Consider the following 16,970-nt stretch of genomic DNA (forward strand, 5'->3'; position numbering starts at 1 on the left):
AAAGCCTCTGATTTTCATAAGCAGTTTCATGTACTATCTACTACGTTCCGTCATATGTTCTGCCTGCCGCGAGTGGCAGCCAGAGATATTGTAATTAATTGTCCAGATTGTGCACAATTTCTTCATCTGCCGCATATTGGCATTAACCCTAGAGGCCTGTTGCCTCTCAAACTCTGGCAAATGGATGTCACCCACATACCCCACTTTGGGACTCTTAAGTATGTTCACCTTTCTGTAGATACATGCTCGGGCATTGTCTATGCCTCTCCTCTGAGCCGGGAAAAGGTCCGCAACGTGATAAGTCACTGCCTTGCGGCCTGGGCGGCATAGGGCAAGCCCGATGTCATTAAAACAGACAATGGACCAGCCTATGCGTCCAGGCCCTTCGCTACATTTTGTCAAAATATGAATGTGAAACATATCACTGGTTTGCCCTACAACCCTCAAGGTCAAGGTATCGTGGAACGTGCCCATTGTATGGTAAAGGAACCGTTACAAAAACAAAAAAGGGGAATAGCTCATGGACACTCCCCAAAGGACCAACTCTCTTTAGCCCTCTTTACTCTAAATTTCTTGACACTTGATGTGGACAGACACTCAGTGGCCAACCGGCATTCACTGTCCACCCTGACCATTAAACAAGAAGTGAAATGGAAGGATATCTTAACAGGCTTATGGCATGGTCCGGATCCAGTTATTTCCAGATCCAGGGGAGCTGTTTGTGTTTTTCCACAGGACCAGGAAGATCTGATTTGGGTCCCTGAAAGCCTCACCAGACGCATCGGACCATCCCAGGACCGGGACAATGTGGTGGACATGCAGGATCCAGACGCTGAGTCTACTGCTGTTGGTAACTCAGGGATTAGCCATCCCACTGTGGGAAATAGCCAGAACTTGGCCAGTTCCCATGCCCATTCATAGTAATTCCCCGGTTCTGCCCACCTTTTTCTCCACCTCTTGTGAGCAAGATATGCCTTGCACTATTCCCACTCAGGAGACCCCCAAAAGTTATACAGCCACCAATTATACCTTGGCAGGCACCTTATGTTTTACCTTTAATAAGAGTGTCTCTCCATGTATTCTCCTAGCACCCCAGTATTTAGTGAATTGGCTAGATCCCATGGATCTAGGGGGAGTGAGCACCAGAGTATTACATGCAGCTCTATCACAAGTGAGCTCCGGTTCTAGCCAGGGTACAAGAGAGATGGGTACTCATTCTAGCTCCCCCCTTAATATTACCACCTTGCTTATGTCTCAGTACCTAATTATACCCTCTGATAGTAATTCCACCAAAGGCAATTTCACTAAATGTAAAGTCCTGCCTAATTGTCCACCTTACCAAGATTTTCCCCCTGATTATTCCCCTTGCCAGAGTCCTGATTATCGGGACACCCAGATATCTTCTGGATTTGAATTTAGCCCCCTTTTGTTTAAAGCCAAGTATATCAATAAGTCCAAGATTTCAACCAGGACAGGTAATATCTGGCCCTGGTATCAATGGCTACTTTCTAACAATAAGTCAGCCTTTACTTCTCTCACCCCATTTTCTAGGTTGAGAAGGGGCAATTTTTCTTTGGTCAACATTAGTGCCACCAGGCACCCTAATGTGAGTTTAACAGGTATCAAGATTAATGAACAATTACGGAACCATTCTTACACGGGGGCTCCTGTTTGTGTAAAGCCCCCCCTTCTTCTTTATTCTGACCAATGCCTCAAGGGAAGTGCTAAATTGCAATGCCTCTGGGTTTGCTTGTTTAAGATCTGAGTGCTGGACTGGGACAAGTACCACAGTGTTGGTGGTGCGGTTACCAACCTTTGTACCCATCCCAGTTGAAGCTGATAGTTTAGTAAGTATAGTTTCCTATAGTTTTAGTAAGTATAGTTTCCTATACTTACCCTGTTGCACCATAGGTGTGACTTTGGTATCACAGCAGCAATAATGGCTGCTATTGTGGTGTCTGCCACCGTGGCCACTACTGCTGCGGTCGATATGGCCTCTCAAATACAGACAGCAGAGATAGTCAACTCCGTTGTGCAACAGACAGCCACTGCACTGGCTACCCAGAGTGAAATTAATGACCATCTTACCTCTGGGATACTGTTGGCCAACCAGTGTATTGATATAGTTCAAAACCAAGTGGAAGAATTATTTAGGGTCATTCAGGCCTCCTGTGTATACTCTATGAGAGGCCTCTGTGTTACCCCCCTACAAGCTAACTTTTCTTAGTCTGTCAATCAATCCAGGATGCTGTCAGGATACCTCCAAGGCAATTGGTCGTTACATGTTGGGAGCCGCAGGGAACGTGTCAACATCTGCCATTGCAAGATGGCGCTGACATCCCATGTCTCCACAAGTAAACAACTGACTGCACAGGTGCAAAAGGCAAAAAGCGTGCCAAAGTCACTGCCCATCCTGGGGCGTATTATGGGTAATGAGTGAACAGCCAATCAGAAGTGAACACGTCACTCTAGGGTGTATTTAAGCAGTGCCTTTTCCAGGCTTTCTGTCTTTCCGCTTCTGCTTATACAAGAAGTAAATCCTCGCTGTGGTAACCACCCAAACATTGCCTCACATGTCCTTTTTCGCGGGCAAAGGGGACACGGAGGGGCTTGGAACAGTTACAAGCAGAAGAATTGACGACCAGATTATTTGCTCAGTTCGCCCAGCTGAACGGGACCAGACTGGAGCTTCTCTCTCTGGGCGACCTCACCTCCTGGATAACTAATGCCTTTTCTTTCTTCAAAGAGACCATGCCAGGCACAAAACTGTAGTCTACCAAGCCTTGGCTGTCATGGAGGATGGTGAACCTCCCCATGTTTGGCTTGCAACCCTAAAGGACTTATGAGCAGGTTTCAGCAGATACGAGCCCATGAGGAGTGCACTACTGGTGATTTGAGGTGTTTTCGAGAGGGCACTCGACAGGGAATGTTCCACGAGTGTGGATAGATTTCCCAAAAGTATGTCTGATTGCATAAAGGTTTGATGCAAAAAACCACTCCTTTCTCTGTCAAAAGGCATCGAGATGGGTATGGGAAGTATTACTCATTGCACGACAACAAGAGAAGAAACCCATTACAATATCTCATTTTGCACAGGGGATCAGGCCTGTTTTCCTTCACTGTACAACTACACTCATAGGGCATCTATCATGTACCCATTCTGTGGCTCAGGGTTTATAATAAAACTCAAAAGGGGGAGATGTAGGCCACTGGCCAGACTTGGCTGGTCAAGATGGCGCCGGCTTCCGGTATAATCTACCAGTAAACAAGTGCACTGTGCATGCGATCACCCTTGGGCCAACTCAGTTTTGGTGCCAACCCCTCCCAAACGGGATATGTGAATGAAGCACTGCAATTCTGACCAATCACGCACCTCCATGCGTATTCTCCAACTAGGGCTGAGCCTATATAAGCAGCTCGCTCTGGGTGCTTGGGGTTCCCTGCTGAATGATGAAGCACTTCTACAATAAAGGCTGTTGAGAAGGATCCAGTTGTTCACGTCTTCCTTGCTGGTCGAGTGGGGTGCGACAATGACATATTTTCCTCTCTCTACCTTCTTCTCTTTCCCCTTGTGGTCTTGCTTCAGTCCACAAGGATTACAGGATTGTCATTCTTGCCTGAAAACAGACTCATTTATGGGGCATGGTGAATGAATGTACTGTCCTATACTATCCCAGCTGTTTTCTAAATGTTCTTGAATTCAAGCAGAATGGTTTTTGTCCAGGGTAACTTCAGCCCACAGTACATGTTTCATTTCCCTGTTGGTTGATAGAGTCATCATTTTTACATGCCTCTATTGAAATATAAATTTCAGATTAAATTTACTCGGCTTCTAGTGTAGTGTTTTGTCACTTAGATGGTCATTAGGTAGCTCAGAACAATTTTTAGTGGCACCTTTCTGCATCTTTCTCATATGCAGGCCCCTTTGCCTATGAGAGTTATGTGTGGCTCTTAACAAAACCCTTTACAGTTTGTGAATTTTCACACATGTTTAAAATATAGTGTGGAGAATTCCCAGAATTTGTAATATAAAGCAAAAAGAAAAGGATAAAGATGATCTTTTAAAACCTTAACAGTGATCACAACCGGACAGATTTTTTAAAAAATTCCTTGCTTTTTTATATGTATATGAGGCATCCCATGTCTTCTAAAACTGTCAGAAAGGGGTGCTAACCACATCCTCTAAGTCAAGTCATTTTCCTCTACCACCAGATAACTCATACACACTCATATATTTTCATGTTTTGGTTCATCTACCTCTAGAGTTCTGAATTAAGAAATACTTAAGAAGTTACTGGCTGGCACTTCAATAGGCTATATTTGTTTGCTAATTTTAGCTAATGAATTACAAGTAGAAGGATTTAAAATAGCACCCTTGTATGATCTCATGTTTCTGTGGGTCAGAAGTCCATACAGATGATTGTGTTCTCTACTTGTGATCTGAAATCTAGTGTTGGTATGGCAGGGCTGGGGAGTATGGCACTTCTAAATTGTTTCTGGGTGTGGGCAGTGAGTGAACTGTTTCATGCAGCTATAGGGCAAAGGCCTTGCTTTCTTGCTGGCTGTTGATCAGAGGTCACACTCAGCATGAAGAGCCTTCTCTCAAGCCCTTCTTTGCAGCTCATCACCTTCAAAGTCAGCAAGGACTCTCCAAGTCAGTCTCATGCTTCGAATCTTTCTGACCTCTCTCAATCTGTCACCAGCCATAAAGAATGCTCTGCTTTTAATATGACATAATGAGGCTGAGCCCAATTGCATGACCTCCCTTTTAATTATCTCAATGCCAAGTCATTGTTATTTTTAATCACATCTTCAAAACTTCCCATGACAATAATATAATATGATCATAGGTTGAAACTATAATAAAAATACAAGACCTAAGAAAAGGAGACACTCATCAGGTGGACAATTTGGGGGCAGTGACTACCAGCTGGATATATGCACAAAACCAAAACTGAAACAGAGACAACTCATGGAGCAGGACATCTCAACCTCATCAGTATTGGCATTTGTGGTCAGATGCTGGGCTGGGTTCCTGGGCATGTGACTTACGTAGTCCCACAAGGCCTTACACCCAGATGATCTGTAACACTTTGCGGGCTCCATTGTCATTATTTTGAAATTCTTAATGATCTTTAAATTTGTCAGTGAAATACAGGAGGATAAAAGAGTTATGTCTATGAGCAGGTCACATATCTGATAGTCATGGCCATGATCCTTGCTGTTTTGTTTGAAAACTGGTAAGTGTGTCAGTGTCTTATGAGCACAGAATTCTAGTGGACCCATGGTACATAAAAGTTCAGTGACAAAGAAAACAGAAAAGTAATGTGTTAAACTTATAACTGAGAAAGCCAGTAATTCTCAAATTTCCTCATGCTGTAACAGTTTAATATAGCTCCTCCTGCAGTGGTGACCCCGACCCTAAGATTATCTTCATTGCTACATCATAAATGTGAATATAGTACAGTTATGAATTCTAATGCAAATATCTGTGTTTTTTGATAGTCTTAAACAATCACTGTTGAAAGGGTCATTCAACCACAAGGAAGTTTTCACCCACAGGTTGAGAACTGCTCAACTTACTCTGTAAGGAGAGGCCTTTATGGTTGTTAATGTTTGGTATTGCTGTGTATTGTAATTCTAAGTATGGGTCCCCTAGACCTGGAGTCTGCACATAGACCCAAGTGGCATTATATGACCTTGTTCCGAAGTTATTTTTGATTGGTAAATAAAGATGTCAACAGCTAATAGGTGGGCAGAAGAGACATAGGTGAGGTTTAAGAGACATAGCTAGGTTTAGGCTTGAGGGAAGAGGAGAACTACGAAGAGAAGAAGGTAAAAGAAAGAAGGAGAAGCTGCCATGGGTTAGCTCCCTATTGTTGAATCATTTCTCCAGTCCCAACAATGGTTTATTTTGCCTCATGGTTTCAGAAGGGTATAGTTCACATTGTGTGACAAAACATTTTTGGGGAGATGTGTCTGCTTTCCTCAGATAGGGAGCACACCAACAGATCAAAGTATGGATACCATCAAAATCATACTTGGCGAGCCAATGGGTTTTATTAGTGTTATTTATAGGAGCATGAAAGAGGGATCACTTACAGGAGCAAGAATGACACATGGACAGCTCTGCCACCAAAGCCTACCCCAGAACAGAGACAGCTTATGAAAGCTAGGAACCTGAAGCACACTACACAGCCTCCAGGCTCAGCGGATTGAAGAGTGTCCTTTCCAAGTGACTCAGTTGACCTAAACCTTTTCCAGGCAGCTTGACTTGTTACTGCTTCTTCCAGGCAGCTGATCTGGTCTCAGAGTCTACTTTGCAGATTGACTGGTCTAAGAGAGAATCTTTATTACTCAGGCAGGCAGGGGCCTAGTGAAGCTGGTTAGTTTCAGGAACTTCCTGAAGTTATTTTGAGTTGTTTGCCTCCCTGTTTAAAGTGCTTTCCTGGAGCATGCTATGTTTAAATCTCAAAGGAAACTGTTACATCAAAGTCCTTGGTGAGGAAGGAGTCATAGCAGCAGGACTGTGAGATAGCTGCTCACTTGCATCCACTGCAGGAAGCAGAGAGAAGACAGCTTCTGGAACAGTTTATTCTAGAACTTCAGATCATTGGCAGGTGCCAGCCACATTCAGTGTGATTCATCCCCACTAAGTTAATATTCTCATGGGGAGTGCTCATAGACCTGTCCAGAGCCATGTTTTCTGGGTGATTCTAAATCCAGTAAAGCTGTGAAAAATCAACCATTACATTGGTAAGGTGCTTTGCTCACAGCTTCATTTGCCCCACTCCTGTAGTCCCTGATACAAGGCTGAGCTGGACTCCAAGGACAAGAAAGACTTTATCTTGTTTATTTGCATTTCTATCTCAGTCTCTAGGCAGTCTGTAAATGAGTTCAGGGAAAGAGGAAGGACAAAGGAAAATGCCAGAGAAAGGGGAAGAAGAAAGCAGCTATAGACCTCTCTAATGTTGCAAGTGTAGTAAATGTCCCTCTTTGTATTCCGTTTTTATTTCTAGAATTCCATTAAGTAAGCACAACAAATAAAAGAGAGTTCCTTGTAGAAATAATGCTTTTTAGTAAAGTGGTGTTTTCGCTGGTTAGATCAGTGGCCAAGCCTTGCTCTGAACCCCAAGCTGGGTTGCACCCTTTCTCTGGAGGTTAATGCTTACTGTAGTTGCTACACACTGGACTTTCTAAAACACTGCTATGTATATACTATGCTCCTAGCAGTGATAGTTTGTGACTATGTAGGGACTCTTTAGTGACTGACCATAACCATTAGGGCACCCCTCCCTCATTTCCTTTCCTGACTATCATAATATAAATGGATTTGGAGACAGAAGTTTGCCAAAGGGATCACAATTCACAGGTTGAGAATCACTGCTACAGGTAGATCCAGCACTCTATCTATTTATCCATAGATCTATCTATCTATCTATCTATCTATCTATCCATCTCTCTATCAAAATCTCTAACTGTGCCTATTGTTTGAGTGTGAAATGTGCCCATTCGGCTTATGTGTAGTTGATTTGAACATTTGACATATTCAGTCAAGATCCTGCCTGCTACCATTTACTGATTGTGCAACCCTGGACCAGTTAATGACTTCTGGTGCTTCATTTTATTCAGCTATATGTGACAACTATAGTATTATCTACGACATAGCATTACAGTGAGTAATTGAGTTAATTCATGTTAAAGAACATAGGTCTGAGTTTTCTATTCTTTGTGTAGAGGCCAGAGGTCTATGTTCAATGTCTTCCAGTTGCTTTCTACCTTAATTTTGAGTCCACATTTCTCACTTAACCTGGAGCTTGCCATTTTGCATGACTGGCTGACTCTTAGGATGTGTGTCTTATGAGACAAAATGTTGGAGTTAAAAAGAAATGTGCAGCACTTTATCAGATTTTATGTGGATAAGGATCTGGACTTAGTTTCTCCTGCTTGCAAAGGACTTACTGAGTCTTCTCTCCAACCTTTGGAAAACAAACAAACAAACATTGTCTGTTTGTCTCTCTGTCTCTCTCTCTTTTCCTCCTTCTTCTCCCCTTCTCCTCCCCTCCTCCTCCTCCTCCTCCTCCTCCTCCTCTTCCTCCTCCTTTTCCTCCTCCTCCTCTTCCTCCTCCTCCTCCTCCTCCTCCTCCTCCTCTTCTTCTTCTTCTTCTTCTTCTTCTTCTTCTTCTTCTTCTTCTTCTTCTTCTTCCTCATCTTCCTCCTCCTCCTCCTCCTCCTCCTGCTCCTCCTCCTCCTCCTCCTCTTCTTCTTCTTCTTCTTCTTCTTCTTCTTCTTCTTCTTCTTCTTCTTCTTCTTCTTCTTCTTCCTCATCTTCCTCTTCCTCCTCCTCATCTTCCTCTTCTTCCTCATCCTCTTCCTCTTCCTCTTCCTCCTCTTCCTCCTCCTCCTCCTCCTCTTCCTTCTCCTTCATCTTCTTCTTCTGGCAAGGATTGTCTGTGTAGCCCTGATTTTCCTGGAACACTCAGTTTGTAGATTCAGCTGTCCTCAAACACAATAAATCAAGCTATGTCTATCTCCAGAGTGATGGGATTAAAGGTGTGTTACCATTGCCTCTTTTCTGACAACATTTTTAATGTCATACAATAAAATAGAATTAGTTTTTATTATTACATTTTTGAATGAAATTTGGTTGGACACCAAAATTTATTTGTCATTCTAAATAATTTCTTTGAATGTCTAGAATAAAATAAAAAGTAAAGTGCTGAGAATTATGACCCCATTTTAGTCTTAATGTTTATGTAAGTTTTTTATTTATTTATTTATTTATTATTGGATATTTTATTTACATTTCAGATGCCATTTCCTTTCTCCATTTCCCCTCCCTAGAACACCAGTATCCCATGCCCCCTTCTATTTTTGCTTTTATATAAATTTTTTAATGTTAACCAAAGGCTTTATAAATTTGGTAGTGCTCAATATCAATCAGAAGTGTAACCCAATACCCAGCCTAGATATATCAACTATTTTTGACTGGCAGAGACATGTGAACGTCTGCCACAATGTTCCCCCTCTCTTTCTCTCTCTTTCTCTCTCTCATCACCTAGCTCCTTCTCTCTTTCTCCTCCTTCTATCCTTACTCCTCCTTCTTCCTCTCCATACTCCTCCCACCTTAGTTTCTCCTACATATCACCCTTCCTGTTAAAATGAAACTTTTCTCTCAAAGTAAAATTAGAGAATAACTATACTAATTTGTGTCAGTAAGATGCGAGATAGACCTAATACCTGGTCCATCACTTTGTTGACTAAGCAGAAACTCTGTTGTCTCTCCAGGTCAGACTTAGTTCTGAACCTGGCTTTTTTCTTGGTTTTAGAATGAATGTCAGCTGAAAACCATCCTCTCAAATCTTTTCTCTCAAAGTAAGTAGCCAGGATTGGCTATGAGACTATAAGTTTCAACCACATCAGAAATCCAACATGACTGAGTTAACTGAAATTATGGGAAGTACAAAGCATAGCTTCTAAAACTTACCCAATTTATAGGAACAGCAGAACACATAAACAGTCCCTATTCTATAAAATGTTGGAGCATCTGATCTTCAGCCTTCTGGCCCAGGATCATCTGACAGACCGAGTGATGCAGAATTATTAAGGGCTGAATACTCTGTCTTGGCAGATATAATCAGTTGACTATTCTGCAAGTGTGTCCTTTTCTGGACAGCAATCTGTCTGTAGATGGAAAAAGGCAATTCTTACCCAGTGGCTGTCTCACCACAATTGGAATAACTCCAAAGATGCTCGATTTCTTCTTAGAATCCAAGACAGGAAGCTGTCAGGAGCAGACAGGTCTCTAATCAAAATGAACATTAATACAGAAATGTTTGTAACATCAATTCTGTGGCCTTCTGATGTTTTGAAAACCAACTATCCATGTTAGGTAATCTGTACTGTTCTCTGTTAACTTCTCTCAGCTATTTGTAAATAAAATATAGAAAACATCCTAACAGTAAACTCAAAGCCATGAATTTGCTATAGGCCTTTAACTCACAGTCTAACCATCTCAAATCAGTTAAACAAGTTAAAGAAACCTTTGTATTCCTAAATGTGTTATACAGGCACAATGACTATGAGAGTAACAATATTTATCTCACTTTTATATCAATAAGAAGCTCATACCAATGAAAACCTTAAATTTGAAATCAAAGTAAATTCTGTACCATTTAAGGAATCAGGGTTTACTGATTTATAGAAGGCAAGCATAAGAGGAAAATAGATTCTTGTCTCTTTCACTGGTTTAAGCAAAGACATTACTTTATGGGTGAGGGCAGGGGGGCACCTGTGAACTCACCTCAGTCCCACATTCCTCTATCAGCTTCTTCCTTGAACTCCCCATTAGTCTGAGATCTCCTTTCATGGACAACAATTACATTTGAGGATACTCATAATGGGAAGTGTTTGTCAATGCTTTCATTCGCATTTCAAGTGGTTCAACATGAAAATGTATATGTGTCTCTCCCTGTGCCTATGACCCTAGTAAAAAGCTTGGCTATTTGTTGAACAGATTAAAAAAATGATCACATTTAGAAGAACAGGGGATACTTTACAGAAGTCTTTAGGAAAATTTTACTGACTCCAAGTGGCCCTATTGTCCAGATAATAAACAAATGATTAAGCAATGTGCTGTCAAGCAATATTTATATGCTGCATGCAGTACCCATCGTGGATATTCCTTATTAGGATTGCTTTCAATGTGTTTACTGGACTAAACATTACCATATTATACTCACATATAAACACACACACACACATGCTCCCCTTGATTCAGATTCATGTCAACTTAGGTAACTTAATATTAATGCTCTATTTTAGGTTGTAAAAGTTGATTACATGGGCAGTCTAAGTCAAATATGGTTGGGTGTTATAACATTCTCTTCAAGAAATATTAAACAAACAAGTTGAGCACACAGCAGATTATTGGTCCTAAATATTAAATAACCTCAAGGTATATTTTTTAACTTGTCTCTGAGGTCCAGCAAAAGTTCCAATCTCTTAGAATATAGGAGATATTTCAATACTAATGTATCACCACATGGAAGAAAATATGTGTGGAAGGATCGAGTATAACTCAATTTCCTTCAGCTCTAACTCTGCAGCCTTGTATAATGATACAGTGAGTATTGTAGCTGTCAAGAAGGCTCCCACTGTAGTTCTGCAAGTGTGGATCTGCAGGTACTTGTCTTTCACTCATAAAGGGTAAGCTCTCTCTTATCAGTGATAAATGCCAAGACACAAAACTAATATTCAGAAAGTTGGTCAATACAAAGTCATGTCTGGCCCTAAAGAAGAAGCTGGACTTCGGAGAAGAAGCAAACAAGTGCAGGGATTCTGCACATATTGTGGCATCTGCCTCAAAGGTTAGGGAAGTTCTAGTATCATGAGCCATTTCCTTCATTATGAATTATTATATACCTTTTGGGTATCATGATCAAGGCCACTTTAGAAGACAATTTGTCATGGGTTACAGTTCCAGTGGGATAATAGTCCCTATGGCACTGACACATGGCTGAGAATAGAATTAATGTGCTGAGGGAATCATGTCTTCAATGGCAAACACAAAACAGAGAGAGGCACTGGATGTCAAGCATGCCAATGACCTCTTCAAGCATGCATTAAGTGTTATCCTTCCTTCAACAAGGCTGAGCAACATCACAAAACATTGCTATCAATTAGTGACTAAGAGCAAAGAGATAAAAAACATTTGAACATTGGAAGAATTGATTAAATGCTGTACATATTAGGTCTTACTTGTTTGTAATCTTATTCCACCTTCTTAGCATCATCATTGAAAAGTACAGGCATAGTAATATCAAAATTATTAATAAGATACTTTTAAAAGTATAAACTTGTACTTCAGACCACTTGTCAAAGCCAAGAATACTGTATTTGAGTTCAGTACTGTTTTTATCATGAAGGTGTAAATCAAAAGCTATAAATTTTAAATTAAGAAAACAATTACAAAAATTTGACATAATCAAATATTTTTCTCACTCAAAACTCTATTCATGAGGACTAATTTGCTTGAATATATTCTACAAGATATTTGTTCTCAAAAGAGATTTATCTTCATTTCCAAAAATCCCAAACTCTTTCGTTAGGTTTCTATTCCCAGTGCAGTAAATCTGAACTTGTCTTCTCACTGTGTTAGTCACTAGAGTTCAGCCAATGTTCTGTATGGGACTCATGTAGGAATCTGTGAATGGTTGGGTGCTAAGGTGAATTCTTCAGTTGTATATTTCTCTGTAATCATTATTTTCTGTACACACAGTACTTTCTTAATTAAAATACATATAAGGATTTCCTTTGTAACATCCAAGAGGATGCACTAAAGGGAATGATGCACTACCTGTTTGTGAACAACAAAGTTTAAGGCTTGACATTCTTAGAGCTGAAACTGTAGCCCAAACTGACAAGTTTTATTTACTTCTACACATGAAGAGTGTTTTAAAGAAAGAACTGTATTATAAGTCCTGAATGATGGCCCTTACCTGCAATTTCAGTATTTTACAGGCTGAGAGTATTTACCAAGAGTTAGAAGCCAGAATGAGTCACTTAGTTATTGTCGGATATCATGACTACAATGGGAAATATTATCTCAGAAAATAAAAAAAGCAAGTATATCTAACTACTTTGAATTTTGTTTTTTCCGAATAAAGTTGTTGTAGAATATAGACCATATAGGTTGTATAAATCTCTGAATACATGACAATGATATGAGATTAAATCTATTTTCCAGGGAAAATATTGGCTAGCCATGATTGTGAGATGGTAGAAAAAACACAGGCTTTAGAGCTTAACAGGACAATGTTAACCTCTTGCTATTAGTAAAGAGAAACATGTAAGACTGTACAAATATCTTTTCTCACTGTCATTTCAGACAAGCTTCATGCTGTGGACAATGCTGGGTCTACACACAACAGCTTCTCCAGTTTACTTATGGTTCATCTGGAACTATACTTGAGTACCATTGACTTAGCTAAGTAAGTACCTTTCCAATCCTCTAACCAAATCCCTGGAAGGACTGGGTCTAAAAATGAAATGTTCTTGTTCACCCAGTCTTGGACCCTGGGAACCAAGCATTCAGTACATGGACATTCTGGGGAGTTTCAGTCATAAACTAGCATTTCAGCTATAAACAGAATTTATCTTTGCCATTGTCTAATGAAAATGAACTTTGACCAAAAGTGATCACAAACTATGCTAAACAAGAAGTCCAAGGCACATCAGTGCATGGAGAGATTGCTGCTGGTTCCCCAGATCCATTCCTTCTATACAGAAGATCTCTATGCACCTACACAAAAGACAGTCTCTGCCCTCCAAGATATTATATACTTTATGTAAAAACTCAATTATAGCAGTTTTGACTACTTAGTGGCTTATAAATGTGAAACCAGAAACACAAATACTGTATGTATGTATGTATGTATGTTAGCTCTTCTGCTTCTTGTATTGACAAAATACCTGAGACAAGCAATCTGAAGAAAGACAACTTTATGTTAGCTCATGTTTTGGGCTTATACAGCCCATAATATATAATACTATCAGGAGCATGAAGTGATCTAGTAGCATATGCAGTCAAGAAGCAAAGAGCAATAAAAGTGGGTGCTCACCTGGCTTCCTGATTTATCATCTTTTTATTTAGCCAAACATTACAGTCAAAAGGTTGTACTTCTACATGCAGCATAAGTCTTCTGAGTTAAAGATGTCTAGAAACACCATCATATCCATAACTAAACATAAGTCTTCTAGGACATTCCAAATCTATTAAGGATTCAATGAAGTTTAGTCACCAGTTTGCTTACTTTGACCATTAGCTTATTGTGTTTGATTGACTGGTGGTATCTTACAATTTTTGTCCAGTGTATTTTTATAAATATTATATTTATTTTAAAGAGGAAAGTTGCTCATACATTTTTTAATGGAGTCTTTCCACAGGATTCTGAATTTTACATTTTTCTAAGCTCTAAAATTTTGAGTCAACTGTGATTTACAACTCTGTCAAATGACAGCATGATATATTTGCCCCTTTGATTCATATTTTTGTTGTACAATATCTTCTTGAGAACTACTTGAAAATACTTGGAGAAAACATCAGTAAATTTTTGGGCAAAAGTTTGGTGATATGTAGTAACAGTGAGAGGATTTTGGATACCTTCAATAACTTCATCGACTTTGATGTGATGAGTGCTGCCCCATACGCTGACCACTGATGTCTTAGTGACAGGACACATCCAAAGGGGAATAATGCAACACTTATGAGTCTTTCTGTGCCTAGTTACAAGGCTTGGTTCACAGGTGAGAGAAGGTTTCCTACATTCTTAGATTTAAAAGCAGTGTAAGAGGCTAGACATAAATCTAGGTAAATACTAATTGAATTTTAAAAGGATCAGAAAATACCATTTTATGACTGCATTTTGGAACTGTTTAAACAAATATGTAAAGAATTTTACAGGAATCTATTCATGTACAGGATCAATATACTCATTTGAAACCTATGCAAAGTGTTCACTGTGTTCAAGTCCATGTTCTGTCTTTTTACTTCCTAGTGGTCCATGGGACTACACAAGATGGCACAGTCCTTTGAAATGAATAAAAGTACTAGAATCTTTGAGAAAACAGTTACTTGATTAAAAATCAATCTCCAAAGAGCAAAGCTCTATGACACTATTATCTATCTATTATCTGTGTTGTTACTTTGAAGAGATTCTGTCTTCACTTGATGATATTTGTATAATTGTTTGGGGAAATCTCTTAAATGTATTACAATAAGAACTCAGGTGAGTCTAGTGTCTGAGAGAATATTTGTAACATATTTTTCATTCAGCAGTGAATATGGAGCAACATGTTGGTACAAGACCATTAAATGCTATGGTGTTCTGCAGAAGGGACAATTGCAGTAGGTTGTCTGAGGTCTCCTCTGTATCTACCATTTTAGTTTGCTGTACATAAGTTTTTCATTTATTAGATTCTACTATCCCCATAAGTACATATTTCTTTATTCTTCTTTTGTTTGACTAGTCTTTTGACAATTCCTTTTCAAAATGCTGGCAGAATTTGATAGAACTTGGTTTAAATCCTGTATGTATAGAAATAAGTGAATACCTCTAAAAACACTCCAAAAACATCAAGCATAAACTGAGAGAAGCATCTGAATTGATGCTTCCATCTGGCTTTTTGTAATTGAGAACATTCTATCTCCAAAATATCTCCTCTGTTTTTTCTATTATAATTGATTTGAATTCTATTCAATATACTGTATGGATTAATTGTATTTGCATACTTATATTGCAATAATAAATATTCCATAATTTCATGCCTGAAAAGTCATATTTTGTTTGTGACTCACATTAATTCTTTATGGGATTCTCAGCTCTGCATTTTATCTGGTTAATTGGAGTTTTTCTATCATGGCTGTCATTTGAAGTGGGTAGTGATTTCTTCTCCATTTATGGCAAGCTAGTCCACCCTTGTTCACATGGTAGAATAAGAGTTTCCGAAGCTAGAGAGGTCAGTGTTTACTAATGTCCCATTGGCCAAGGTTACTGTGCCCAGGTCTAATCTAAAGTTAATTTAAGAAATACCTATGAGATGCAATATATGACCAACCAGACAAGAAACCAGACCCTTTATGGATCAGGTGGTAGTGCAAGCATGCCTTTAATCCCAGTACTTGGGAGACAGAGGCAGGCGGAATCTCTGTGAATTCAAGAGCAGCATAATTTACAGATAGATTACCAGGATAGCCAAGGCTATATAGAGATTTCCTGTCTTGAAAACAAAACTAAACCAAACAAACCAAAATAACTTACTATTAAGCTCTAGGTATGTGTGATACTGTTAACAACAAATGAACATGACATCACTAACAATTACATAATTGCTTTTAACTTTAGGTGCTTGAATGCATTGAAAAATAGCTGAAAAGAATTAAACAATTTAGGAAATTTGAACATGTTTCAGGAATAATTTAGTTGTTTCAAATTGGACAACAAGGCCAGCAATGCAAAAGCTTATTCAATGTTGTGTGTTGAACACTCCTGTATTATTGAAATAAAATTCTCAAGGAAACTGTAGGGGCCAAGGACACCACAGGAAGGCCTGCAGAGTATGTTGTAGAAAATATTTAATCTCAATCTGGGACATGAAGCCTGCCTTTGATCATTCAGTTCCCAGATCAAAACCACACAACTTTTATTATTTATAATAATCATTAATCAGCACTAGATCTGGAGGTCGCGTGGGCCTGTGTCTTGCTTCAACAGTGTTTAGACAGAACAGACCCAGGGACTCCCACTTTATTAGCTTCCTGTTGCCTTACAAGTTTCCCCAGTCGCAGCTTCTGCAGTAGCTCCTAGGACCAGCCAGCATGGTCTTCATGGTTAGCCCCATACTTGGGATCAGCCTTGACCTCTCAGATTTGTCAAAATTATTCCATTGAAGTGGAAGCTGCCTTGAATCACCTGGTCAACTTGCACTTGCGGGCCTGCTACACCTACCACTCTCTGGGCCTCTGGGCTTCTATTTTGATAGAGATGACAGGATGATGTTGGTTTGGAGGGTGTAGGCCACTTCTTCCACAAACTGGCCAAGAAGAAGCATGGGATAGTGGATTGGGGGGGGGCACTACAGGATATGCCTCAGCCATCTCAAGATGAATCGGGTAAAACCTAAGAGGCCTTGGAAGCTGCCTTGGCCCTGGAGAAGAACCTGGACCAGGCCCTCTTGGACCTGCATGCCCTGGGTTCTGCCCACACAGACCTTCATCTCTGTGATTTCTTGGAAAGCCACTTCCTGGATAAGGAGGTGAAGCTCATCAAGAAGATAGGCAACCACCTGACCAACCTCTGTAGGTTCACAGAGCCACAACCAGTGCAGCCTGGAGTGCCCCAGGAACCCTGGGCCTCAGGATCTCCACCTGAATGAACCTCTCAAGCCACTGGACATCTTTGTAACCACCC

Source organism: Arvicanthis niloticus, chromosome 24 (genome assembly GCF_011762505.2).
Source record: "Arvicanthis niloticus isolate mArvNil1 chromosome 24, mArvNil1.pat.X, whole genome shotgun sequence".
NCBI classification, from domain to species: domain Eukaryota; kingdom Metazoa; phylum Chordata; class Mammalia; order Rodentia; family Muridae; genus Arvicanthis; species Arvicanthis niloticus.